Source organism: Mastomys coucha, unplaced genomic scaffold (genome assembly GCF_008632895.1).
Source record: "Mastomys coucha isolate ucsf_1 unplaced genomic scaffold, UCSF_Mcou_1 pScaffold13, whole genome shotgun sequence".
Classification (NCBI taxonomy): Eukaryota; Metazoa; Chordata; class Mammalia; order Rodentia; family Muridae; genus Mastomys; species Mastomys coucha.
In genome coordinates this window covers 43,280,698-43,293,470 of record NW_022196895.1, presented here as the reverse complement: position 1 = coordinate 43,293,470, position 12,773 = coordinate 43,280,698, and the positions used below count along the sequence as shown (strand labels likewise).

General features: G+C 46.3%; 1 protein-coding gene across 3 annotated transcripts in view; it reads left to right on the top strand.

Annotated features, from left to right (window-relative positions):
* The window catches only part of Sema6a (semaphorin 6A), a 121,767-nt gene that overhangs the window by 154 nt on the left and 108,840 nt on the right, over positions 1-12,773 (top strand). For all 3 annotated transcript variants that reach the window (XM_031365651.1, XM_031365649.1, XM_031365650.1), the window contains exon 1: positions 1-484. This exon is cut by the window's left edge and continues 154 nt beyond it. The gene's annotated coding sequence lies outside the window, so the exon portion shown is untranslated. The remainder of the gene's footprint in view (positions 485-12,773) is intronic.

Here is a 12,773-nt window from a genome sequence, read left to right as displayed (position 1 = left end):
GCCCTGCACCTCTGCCTCAACCCCCCCACCCCGCCCCCCGCCCTGAAATGACTAGTTAATGGGCGCTGGCACCGCTGAGGGGACTCAGAAGTGAATCCAAGTGGAATTTGGATTTGGAAAAAGAGTTTCTTGAGCATTTACCCTGGTCCTCGCTGGTTTTCTTCTTTTTTTTTCTTTTTCCCCCCTTTTCTTTTTCCTTTTTCAGTTTATTATTATTTTTTTTATTTTTATTTTTTGGCCTTCCTCTCAACCTCCTCTTCTGTCATTGGAGATGAACACAGCTCGCTTGCATCCCAGAAAGTAAACGCCGTGACTGTTGCCCCCAAAGAGACAAGCACACATGTAGGAATGACAAAGGCTTGCGAAGGAAAGAGCGCAGCTCAAGGCCCAGAGAGATCTTCTCGATAATGGATTACTAAATGGGATACACGCCGTGTCAGTCCGCTCCGAGCCGCGGCCGCCTGCCCGTCGATGCACCGAAAAGGTATGGCTCTGGCATCCCTGGCGCCCCACCTCCTGGATCCAGGCTGGGGTGAGGGTCCTGGAGGTTACCCTGGGTGCGCTTTTGTGGGCTTTGTAGTGCTTGTGTTTTATTTGGTTTCACGTCTCTGTCTCCTGAGCGTTGTCTCTTTCTGGGGGGAGTAGCCCCGAGCCTTGCCTTCAGCTCTTTTCTGTCCTGAACCCCAGAGACCCCCGGCTCCATGTCAGGAGCTTCCTCACCCGCGTCGCGCACACCACCGGCGCCGCCCCGGAGCGAGACCGAGTGGATGGCTGTCCTACCCAGCGGTGTGTGTGGTGTGTGTGTGTGTGTGTGTGTGTGTGTGTGTGTGTGTGTGTGTGTGTGTGTATGACCGAGTCTAAGAGCTCACTCTTGGGTCAGTAGGGAGGAGAGCGGCCCTGGAGAGTGGGATTCTCTAAAGCGCCGGGTCCTGGTGTCGATTGCCCTCGAGGGCTAGAGAGGGTTGGGGTGTACAAGGCTGTTTATGTCCAGCCACAGGTTTAGGCTCTGATGTGGGAGAAATGGTTGTGCGGAAACAGTGAAGAAGAGATGAGGATCTTTTGTTATCAGTTCGGGGTCTGGGCTGGGCTTGGTTGAGTGCGTGAAACTTGTAATGTCCCTGAGCATCTGCGCACCCTATCTCTTGGTGGGATCCACTCTTCAGTCGCTGCTGGCACCGGAGGTTCTGGGCTTTGTTTGCTGGAGAAAGTGCCTAGGAGCAGTGTCTTCACACGGCGCGGCGCCCCCGCCCTAGGTCCTGTTCCCTGCCTCAGCTCCTACTCGAGCAGGGCACCATTTGTCGCAGCTGCGTCTCCTCTTAAGCACTGGGCTCTCCACGCTAGGGCTGGCCCCTGCTGCGCCCTCCTCCAAGACCTGTGCGGTCCCTCTGGAGAAAAGACGTACCCCGGGAGAGGGAAGGGTGGGGAGACCTGGTAAGAGATAGCTCTGGGCTTGCCACTCCTGTTGTAGGCTCTGCTGGGCTGCAGATTGTGGGTGTCCTGACTGCTTGCTGTGTCCTGGAGCTCTGCCTCTAGGGCTGTGCGGAGCCTGAAGCAAGCTGGGCAATTCCTTCTTAGCGACCCTACTAGGTGGGTAGTGAGTGTCACTTCCCCCGATTGCCGCGTTTTACTCAGCTCCCCCACGGAGGGAGACAGTGTATAAAGCAGGACCTGAGGTCTCCCGCGGGCTGTACAGAGCCAGGCTGCTTGCTGTCCTGGTCCTGCCTGTGTCAGGGAGAGAAACCGGACCCCGACATTTTTTTTTCCCGCTCGCTCGCCGCTCCTTTCCCAGCGCCTTCTCCTCTTTACAGTGCAGGGCCCCTGTACCAGGCGCTTCTGCAAAGTTTCTGTGATAGCTTTAGACTCCTTGGAAACACCAGATGAGGGCTCAGCGTGTTCATTCTGACACTGTAGGAACTGAGCGGACAACTGGGATGGGAGTAGGAGCTAGACGCCTGCCTACTGGGGAATGGTACCTCCCGGCCCGCCGCACTTGCTGGACCAGGATCTCAAGCAACTGGAGAAGAGCCGGGGCGGGGGATTGGGAAGCGGTGTTGGGACGAATTAAATTCACGATGCTAGTGTGACCACAAGTGGCGGACAGAAGCTACTGTGAGGGCGCGTGTGGACAGTGGCTCTAGCTCGCTGGCTCACGAGTTTCTGGCTCTAAGCGCAGCATCCCAAACCCCCTGCGCCAGGCGCAAGGCATTGCGGCTCGCACATGCCCAGGGAGGAGAGGAACAGGGCCAGGTGTTCGTGGAGTAGAAGAAAGAGGAACGATTGGAGGCGCTGTCCTCCTAGCCTGGACAAGCGTTTCCAGGGGCGGCCTCCAGCCTGTGGAGAAGTGGTCAGTCCTGCCGGCAATTCCGCCTCAGTCCGTGCAGAGCAATTGTGGCTGCCTTTGAGTGTGGTGACCAAACCCAGCCACAGAGGGATCTCTCCCTGTTTACTCTGGATGAAAATTGAGTTACTACTGAATGGAATCCTTGAAAGGCTTAAAATACGGTTTAAACCTGCACACACTCACTCATACACACACACACACACACACACACACACACACAAGAGTATTCACAACTTAACTGGCATTTAATTCAGTTGTCGTGTTCTATTAGTTGGTCTCAGAAAAGACTATCGTTTAAGGACTCTCAGCTCTGGTTTTCACGCTTTTCTTGGGTTGGGCAGTCGAGTGCTTTTGCCTTGTTTTTCCTTAATCCTGGTGATGTGGGCCCTCCTTCCCCCTGGCGGACTTATAATTTTGGCGTCAAATCCACCATCTGCTACTGTGATGGCAGGGGGTTCGTGGTTTCAGATACATTAATTCTTTATTTAGCTCCCTCCCCGCCCCACCCCCTCCTGTAAAGGCAGGCGCCTGTTACTGGATTTTTGAATGAAAATACCACACTTTTTTTTTTCCTCCCTACCCGAACAGCTACCAGAAGTCAAAATAGCAAGCGTTCTGTATGGTTTATAAACTCCACGTTTTAGTCTTCCACAATAAACTTTTATTAAACTACTCCAGGCACCAAAGGTAATTATTAACTCACCCTTAAATACAGTGGCAGATCTGTGTCTCCTTCTCTCAACCTAAACTGTCTGTTAAAACATAATTGTCCTGGCTGTTTGGATTTGGGTTACCTGTGTCTGTTTATGTAGTAACTCTTTGACTCTTCGGTAACCTAGACTCTGGTTTCAGACATTCTTGAACGGAGGGTTTTGCAAGTCAATCTAAGCAGGAGAGGAGGAGCAACAGATTGGAGACCTTGATTTTGTTAGGATCATTTAGATTCATCTTGATGCAAAGAAGTATTCTATTTACCTTTGCTATTTACGATGGTTGGGGGTGATAGTCTCCCTCATGGGTTACATTTTACAGCTGTTGACCACTGAGCCATGGCCACATCCCCAAGAATGCATGCAGTTCTGCATAGATGAAAGTCATTTACCTTTGGAATCACCTGAAGAGTACGCGTGTTGGATAAAAATGTCTGAATTCAAATAGGGTAAAAATACTTATGACCTTGTGTAGAACACTCAAGAAAATGATGAATGAATAAACGGATGAATGAGCTTGTCATGCATGGTTCACTATTTTCTTGTAGAGCAGGCGGGTTTATTTTTTTTCAAGCAGTGCTTTCCAGTGAGTGGCTATTACGCGGTGATAAGGGTGTAATAAGGGTGTAAGTGATTACTGAGGAGGTGTGTAACATTGCACCAGTGAAGCTGAGTGTGTTACAGAAGGATGGCAAGAGTCACACAAGGCTGTTACCATTGAATAAGAATAAAGCGACCTGGTTTTAAGGACTTGTACTAAATTTACAGTAAGCACCTATGCTTGCAAAGAGAATGAGTCATTGCACTTACATATGAAATGGGGTTAAATACTATTTTGTATAAGGAAGTTTGTATGTGACCCATACGTGGTAGGCTAGTTCTTTTCAGAGTAGTATAAGGGGGTGTGGATGGGGGTGAAAGGACATTTTAGAACTAGCTTTGAGAGGTAGTGTACTCGTCCATCAAATTTGTTTACACAAAGGGAATCAGAACAAGCCAAACTAATTGAAAGCTTTAATTAGGCACCTGCCATTTCACGTTCATGCCAAGTCTATGTCTACACTGCCCCTCCCTGCCACACCCTCCCTCCGGTTTAGACGGTTTCTGGTCCTCCTCCCACCTTGGATGAGCTTTGCTTTGTTATTTAAGAACCATGTGTTTATAGCACCTAGGTTTGTGCCAGGGGAAGGCGGAGCCTTGGAGCATCCTACTGGGCCCGCCCCTAGCCCTGCCTCTTCTCCTTGGGTATTCTGGAGCCCAAGAGCTCCGAGATATTTTTATTTCAGAGTGAAGTCTTTTCTCATTTGCCTTAAAATGTACTGCAAGAGCAACTGAGCTATTCTCTCTGGCAACCACAGGGCTGCCTCTTGGGGATATGGTAAGGTAGGGAAGGGAGGGAGGCATTTAATCCCTTTGAAATGGGCAAATAAGATGTCAGACCCACAAACCTCAAGGGAGTTCAGGGCTACTTAGCACGGGACTATTACCGAGCGGTAGACACACAAGGGCACCTCGCTTTGTGAAACAGGCGAGCCCTTGCAAAACATTTTTTATTAGAATAATTGTAATTGCACTCGTGGAGAGTCATATTATACTCCAGTACACCAATCCTCATATAACCTCTTCTCCCCGAGCAGGATAGTAAATCGCTAGGGTACACTGGGTAGGTAGCTCTTCTTGGACCTTATAGATATCTCAAATCTAACATGTTGGGAAACATTATTCTAGCCCATTCCACCCAAATTAGCTTTCTCCATCACCTCCACCGTGGTAACTCCACAAGTGGCTCAGGTCCCACAGCCTATGCTTAGCTTCTGCTTCTCTTATACCACAGGCCAATTGCAGTGATATACGCCACCTTCAGGACTTTCGGTCTACCACCTCCCTGGCCCTCACATTAGTCCTCCTCTGCTGGGTTATTGTGCAACATTCCATTAGTTACCTTGCTTCTGCCCCTCACATAGTCCTCCTCTGCTGGGTTATTGTGCAGCATTCTATTAGTTGCCCTGCTTCTGCCCCTCACATAGTCCTCCTCTGCTGGGCTATTGTGCAGCATTCCATTAGTTGCCCTGCCTCCACTTTTGGCTCCTATCAACTTCTCTCAACACAGCAGCTAAAACACAGCAATAATTAAAAGTAAAGAAATTCCTAAGTTAGCTCTACTAGCTTATCTTTTTCTACCAAAAGCTTAAGTTCTTCCCCCCGACACAGGATCTACACTCAACCCTCTCCCTGGCTTCCCCTGCTTTTTGAGTTTACCTGTAGCTACAGGCATGCAGCCCTGGAGGTCCTTCACGGGGTCTTTTTTTTTTTTTTAAAGAATTATTTATTTTATGTATTTGAGGGCATCAGATCTCGTTACTGATGGTTGTGAGCCACCCTGTGGTTGCTGGGAATTGAACTCAGGACCTCTGGGAAAGCAGTCAGTATTTTTAACCACTGAGCCATCTCTCCAGCCCTCACAGGGTCTTTTGTACAGGCTTTTTGGGAGTTTGGGGCAGCTCTCTTCTCTGGATATCTACATGATTTTGCTCCTTGTACCCTACAGACCTCTACTTAGGTACCGCTTTCTCAGCAAAGCCTTTCTATGTATCTGATTTACTCGACCTCTGACTTCCTACCCTCATCTTCTAGAACACAATACCTAATCTTTATGGGTTTATTCACTTTATTATTGCCCCGCCTCCAAACACGGAAAAACCCGTCTGATCCATTACTGACCTTCCACGTTAAGTGTTTGGTGTATGAATAAAGAGGGCAGCTTTTTCTTTTTTAAAGATTTATTTATTTTTATTTGAATGAGTACACTGTAGCCATCTTCAGACATACCAGAAGAGGGCATCAGATCCCATTACAAGTGGTTGTGAGCCACTGTGTGGTTGCTGGGAATTCAGGACCTCTGGAAGAGAATCGGGGTTCTTTACCACTGAGCCATCTCTCCAGCCCAAGAGACTGTCTTTTTGTAGATAAGTAGTCTGCCTCTTTTTCTTCAGTCTCATGTGAGATGCTTCCTTCCTTCCTGCGTCCTTCCTGCATCCATGACTGTGCATCTGCTGGCTAGCCTTGTACACAGGCATGATTTCTCCTCTCCTGTGGGTGGACTAGTGTGTTGTTTTTCCAGTCTTGATAATGGATTGGAATCTTTTCATTCCCACAGGCTCTCACCCAGTCCCCTTCTAGGGCCAAGAGCACACATCTGTTAGACACCTGGTTACAGCCGGCCGGAGGAGGTCTGAACTAGGGAAAACCAACTTGCCAAGAAATGGAGCTAAGAAGTAGCCAGCACTTAGGGGACTGAGCTTTCAACTTTGGTCTCATTTGCTCTGTATTTCAATCACTGACTACTGAACCGTTTTCTTCCCACCAATAATTTTTTCTGTTTTGGGGGGAAAATGTAGTATGCCTGTTAACCTTTGTCTTTGCCCTGTGCCAGAACAACTGTTAAAGAACACAGGCCTGGAAGACTTGCTCTCCGGACTCTTACTTTCTGGGATGAGACACATTACTTCCTGAAGCTGCATTATGTTAAAGGGGTTGTCAGCCCGCTCTCTCCACCTCGTAGGACCGCAGACAGAATAATATGGAATAATATGAAATGTGAATATATCTCATAAAATAACTACCTGTCTGATCCATGGGAAAGTTTGGTGTCTATTCTTCTTTTTGTCTCAGACCCTGGTATAATTGTAGGCTCTACACTGTCTTCTATATCAGATGAGTATTGTATACTCTTGGCATGGCCTGAAGATAAACCACATTATAAACATGAACAATTTCCTGAGAATCTTTGAAAACACGCAGCCCATATCTAGTGTGTTGTTGTAGCTGTATCAATCAGAATGTCAACTGCATCAAGTAAGGATTGCTTTCAATATGACCATTACTGGGACAAGGTCATGAGAGTGGCAATCTGCCAGACATTCTAGAAGAAAAAAATAGGAACAGAATTATTCTGCAATCGTATGCATCAATGTCAATGTAGCCATTAGTGTAGAACAGCTATGTCAGGGCAAACTAAGAGTACTAGAGGAATTTCTCGTATTTGTAGTCCACAAGGGCAAATCCGTTGTGGTTGGGGGAGTTCAGGGTGGGATGCAGAGGATAGGTCCAGAAGCAGTTCTGACATTAATGTTTGGCAGAAGGAATACAATACACATATGTGTGTGTACATATATGTACACATATTGGTATGTGTGTTTGCCAATTACAAATAGGATGACTTTGTTTCTTCTGCTTCTGTTTGTTAACCCTGAGAACGGTAGATGTTGGAGGACTAAGCAGGCTAACACCTGTCAATAGCACAATGCCTGACCAGCGCTCATCTAACACAAAGGCTTGCTTTTATTTGGGTAACTACAGTCGTGGACAATGGCCTGGGAATTGATTTCAGAAACGCTGATCCTGCTTTGTGGGGGCAGAGAACAGAAGGAAATGGCTTCAGATCTGGAATCCAGAGAGAGGATAGAAAGGAAACAGACCTTGGACTCTAAAGGAACAATCACCCCACAGACCGGCTACAGTGATGAGCCAGCCACAGTGTTATGAGAGTTTGAAGCGTGTGAACAGTTTGTTTCAGGGGCTATGATCCTTTTCTAAGTTGATACTGTCACACCCCAAACATGAAAAGGGAAACACAAGCAAAGACATCACAACACTGTACAGCTAAAACAATGGGCAACATCAGGGAGTTATGGCAGGTCAGAGACCATAAGATTGTTGTTGTTGTTGCTGCTGTAGTAACTACCACTTGTTAACATTTCAAAATCGGCACACAGCCTTTACCCATATTTATACCTGAGAGTCATCTCTTCAGAGATGCGCCCAATTCCCAAAGAGAAAATGAACAGAAGAAAGGCTTGGCTCTCCATTGCCCTTATCCTGGAGGCTCTGCCCACAGGCTCTACAAGACCGCTTTCAGGGTGGCCGTGTGACAACCAGGTTGATCTTTCCTGACCACACTTGGAATATGTTTGGAAGAACAGGGTCTCCAAGTTAAATCTTCTCCATTACAAGTGGGAAGTGGTGGACTGCCTGGAGCAGAGCCTGGCGCTTATTCGACTGACTGCTTTCCTCCTACCAACTCTGAACTTTGAGTCAAGGGACAAGACTTATCAGCAAGGAAAAGAAAAAATCTGATCTCTAAGAGACACAACAGAAGAATAAATAAACTGGTATCATCCCCACAGTTCTCTGAGGATGCTACCTGTCTGTGTTCTCCAGGACTCCTTCCATCCCTGAGAATTACAGTTATTTTCAGCTCTGGGGATAAGGAGGCCTCTCAAGTTCTGGAAGTGGAGAGGCTACGTGGGAGGAGTGAAACAAGTCAGTAATTAACATGCCCCAAAGAATGATGGGCTAGCTCCTTCCAGGCAGCGGATGAGATGACTATTACTTTGAAAGGATGGTCAGCAATAGATATTTCCACACAGGTGCCACCTTTAGACTTGGAACTTCTTTTAGCATGGCAAGGTGCGCTTCTCAGCGATTTCCAGTCCCTCCTTGGCCAATCTTCTGCCATGATTTGATTTGATGAACCAGGATAGGATCTGGCATTTTATTACAATGAGAACATATCCCTGGGGGGATAAAAGCATTGTATGGACCAGAGAAGAGGGGGAAAAAAAGAAAAATGATATCTTAATTACTGCATGGTTCCATATGAAGATGCTCTAGTCTGCAGATGAAGAGTCTGTGGTGGGTCCTCTTTGCTTTTGCCTCTTTGAGTCATCTTCTCATTGGTATTACCGTATCTGCAGTCCTGCCCTCTCCTTTCTGGGACTCTCAATGCCCTAGAATCAGATAGCTGAATGAACACCAACAGACCCAGTGTGTGGGCATGCTCCTGCCCCCAGAATGGAATACTTCATGTCAGTCCCTGCCCTTCCCCCTTCCTAACTCAGAGACCCATGTGACTTCATTCACATATTTGGGGGTTTGAAGGCATTTGTTCGTAGGCCCCGGGCATCCAGGTGGGAAACTCTTGTATCCTGCGTTCCTCTCACTATTGTAAAAACAAGTGAGTATCTGAGTCACTGAGCAGAGCCTCATCCCCGCACAGTGAATGAGCAACAGAAACGACATCACCCAGAAGAGCCTTCAAAACCCCAACGTGTGGAGTGGAATGGCGGGGTGTTGGGTTTTTGGTTTTTTTTTTTTTTTTTTTTTTTTTTTTTTTTGAAAGAATACTTGTTAATGGCTTTCGAGATGGAGTCTGCGCTAATTCTGCTCACATCGTGAATGATGGTCCCAGCTAGACACCATCTCGGGGATCTTCATCTATTAATCATGGAGGCTGCTTTCTTATTCCGTTGCCATAGTTTCAGTGCCTCAGCTACTCTTGGGGTGTCTTGGGAAAGATTTGAGACATACCAGGGCTTGCAGACCTTGCAGTTATTTTGGCAGCGGGTGCTCTTGGAAGAGCTGAAAGCTGTTTCTGGTGTAATTCAGTGCTAGATTAAAAGAGGCGACTCCTGAGAGCATCTCCCTGGACCTTGTTATGTGCACATCCAGCTGGTATTTACTCCAGGATTTGCCTCTTCCTCGGTCTTGAAAGAGTCCTCGGTGAAAAAGATTGCAGTCCAAAGGCTGATGTCGCCTTCATCCTCCCGAAAGGAGGCAGAGGGACGTCTCCTCTTCATTAAGGGCTATTCCTAAATATGGAGGTAAAACAAAGGTAACCGTGACTTTGCTGACGATGTCACCTTCTCCTAGCCTGGTCTGAGCACTGCAGGTTGCCAAGTAAGGGTGATGACATCATTAGGGCCACGCCTTGTGCTTGGCTTTGCAATGTAAAGGTTTGACCTTTACTTCAGGTTTAATCTTCACTGTGTTTAAGTCCTAGTTACTGAGGGGTGTTTGAGTCACTCTGTTGCCTTTTACAACAAAAGGATAACCTTGGACCAGCCAGACTCCCATCCACGCCAGCTCTCCAGCAGATTAACATTTTCAAGTGTTTGTTATTTTAATATTCTGCCTCGGGGCTGCTGATTCGGGAAAGTTCTCTAGGTGTGTGTGTATCTTGGGGCTACATCTAGAAGACATTTGGGGAGGCAAGAGCTGCAGGAGTGGAGACAAAGGCTATGGTGCTATGCCTCCCTCGTGTGAGGTAGGCCACAGCAGGCGTTCCTGACCCAGCTTGGCCTGGTGTCAGGAGTGCTCATATGCTTCTCAAAGTCTTAGTTCCCGTTTCTCAAGTGGACTTTCTGGAACTCCTATGTATCCAAGCCAAGCAGCTTGATTCCTTTGTAGATTAAAACCTAAAAAAAAAAAAAATGAAATCTTACACTGGAAGAGACAAATTGGGCTGAATTCTGGACATGCAAAGTCGTAAGTGAAAATCCAGGAGATGCAGAAGAAGCAAACTTTGAAATCATTACAAATGGGGCTAATCTAGAAAATTAGTCATTAAAAAAAAAAACCTAGAAAATGACTAGTTTTTATTTCAAAGTAAGCTTCAAAGCAGCCGTTTTAAATTTCCCCAGATCTAGCTTGCCAGAATGTCTGTAGAAGATCAACAAGCATTTTGAATGCACGCGCCTCCCTTACCCAACCGCACTGAGTGATTGATTTTAGAGACCAACAATATGAAGTAAATGAAAAGGATAACATGGCCGTAATTGCTACTGGCTTCACCAGGCTTCTGGGCACTGGAATTCCTTGTGGAGAAACACTTTTAAGTGTCACATCAGTTTTTGATCATGTGGTCTGTCTGCCTTACACATAGGTTGCAATTACTGACTGTGCGTGGTTTACCTCCCCCTCACGTATCCCCCCAGAAGCAAAGAAAGCATGCTTTTGTAAATTCAAAATTATAGACCCTTGAATTTTGGGAGGGTGGGGGGTTGGGCAGGGTCAGAAAATGTTCCTGCTCCTTTTGCATTACTCTGCACATGTGTGCACATGTGGACATATACCCACAAGAATAGGTTCAGACGCATCCGCGTACACACATGCATGGGCACACACAAACACATATCCACGTACAGATTCACAGACACGTACAGGTATGTATGCCTACGCATTATATCGAGATGAAGGAGAGTCATGGGAAAAAAGATCAAAGCTTCTTTGTTGTTTCTAAAAGAATTACAGTAAATTTAGTTCATTACCCTCTCAATGGTAAGAAGATCGCGGCTACCACTTGGGGGTCCAGTTAAACATTAATTTTTTTTTTTTTTTTTTGAGACAAGGTTTCTCTGTGTAGTCCTGGCTGTCCTGGAACTCACTCTGTAGACCAGGCTGGCCTCGAACTCAGAAATCTGTCTGCCTCTGCCTCTCAAGTGCTGGGATTAAAGGCGTGCGCCACCACCGCCCGGCTAAACATTAATATTGCAATGCAATTTTTAGAAAAAAAAATTTTTGTTCTTTCTGTGCGATGCCAGTCAAACACCAAGTGGACTTGAAGCAAGTTTGATGATCACTAGTGTTTTGGGTTGGGCGGTGACTGTGTTCAGGTGGAGCATTTTTGCACAGTAGACTTGTGCATATGCGCTCACTAAATTTCTAGGCAAAATAAACCGCACTGGGTTTTCAGTGTGATGGAGAGAATGACCCTTCCCCTCTCACCAAAATGGCCACAAAAAAAGATAGTAACAACTAGAATGCTATAAGTGGTGGAGTCTTTCAGTCTTGTAGAACAGCTAGCTACTTTTTATTTACTTCAAGATTCTATCTTCTATGTCCTACCTTCTGATATTGACTGGCTCCATGCTGCATTCAAGACTAACGCTTCCAAAGAATAAAATGGGACTTTGAATGGTGTCCCAGTTCTTTCAAATAGAAGTGTGTGCTACATACGGAGGCTGTGGACCAAGCTGCATTTCCTTGACTCAGAAGCACCTTTAGTGAGTGCTAAACATAACACGCAGGGAACTTTGAAAACTCCGGAGGAAACAGGGCCTAACTCTTGGTTAGAAAAGGTTTTTTTCCTGTGTCATGAGTTTATAACAGATATCAAGAAACTGAATTATAAATGTTAATTTGCTAATTACATTCAACTTTTAACTAGAGAGCCTAATAAAAGTTAGATATAATATATAAATGCCAACTTAAGAATTAAATTTCAGTCTGAACAATCATTCTATAGCTTATATGAAACCTTCATGACATATAGGCCCATCTAGTTTAGCATACTTTGTGCTTATGAATTATAAATGCTTAGCTTTTACAATTAGACCTTACCCAGCTGTAGGCATCTTAATGAGAAATTACCAAAATTGAATTGATTTGTAATATCCACTCTACCGTGGTTCCAGAATAGTGATTACCCAAGGTAGTTATCAGAGCCATCTCCCTGCAGCATGTGGCAGAACAGTTCTGTGGTGGGATCCGTGTTCGATCAGCAGAGAGATGTCAGAAGCGAAAGGAACAGAGGCAATTCGTATGGAGCCAAGAGTGTGTGCATGTGCGCGCATGCAGTTCTTCGCAGGTGTGCTGTGTGGTTACATGGAGGTCAGAAGGCCTCCATTTTAAGAATGTGGTTCCCTCTTCCCCCTTTGTTTTGAGGCAGTGTCTCTCTCTTGTTTCTGCCACTCTGTGTACTCCAAGCTAGCTGACCCAGGAGTGTCCAGTCAATGCTTGCCGCCACATCTGGCTTCTTACACAGACTCAGGGGTTACGCGCAGCTGCTTGAGCTTACATCGCAAGTAAGAACTTTTTATTGGACAAGCCATCTCCCTGGCCCTAGATACTTTTTAAAAGTGATGCTCAGAGTCCAAGAACAT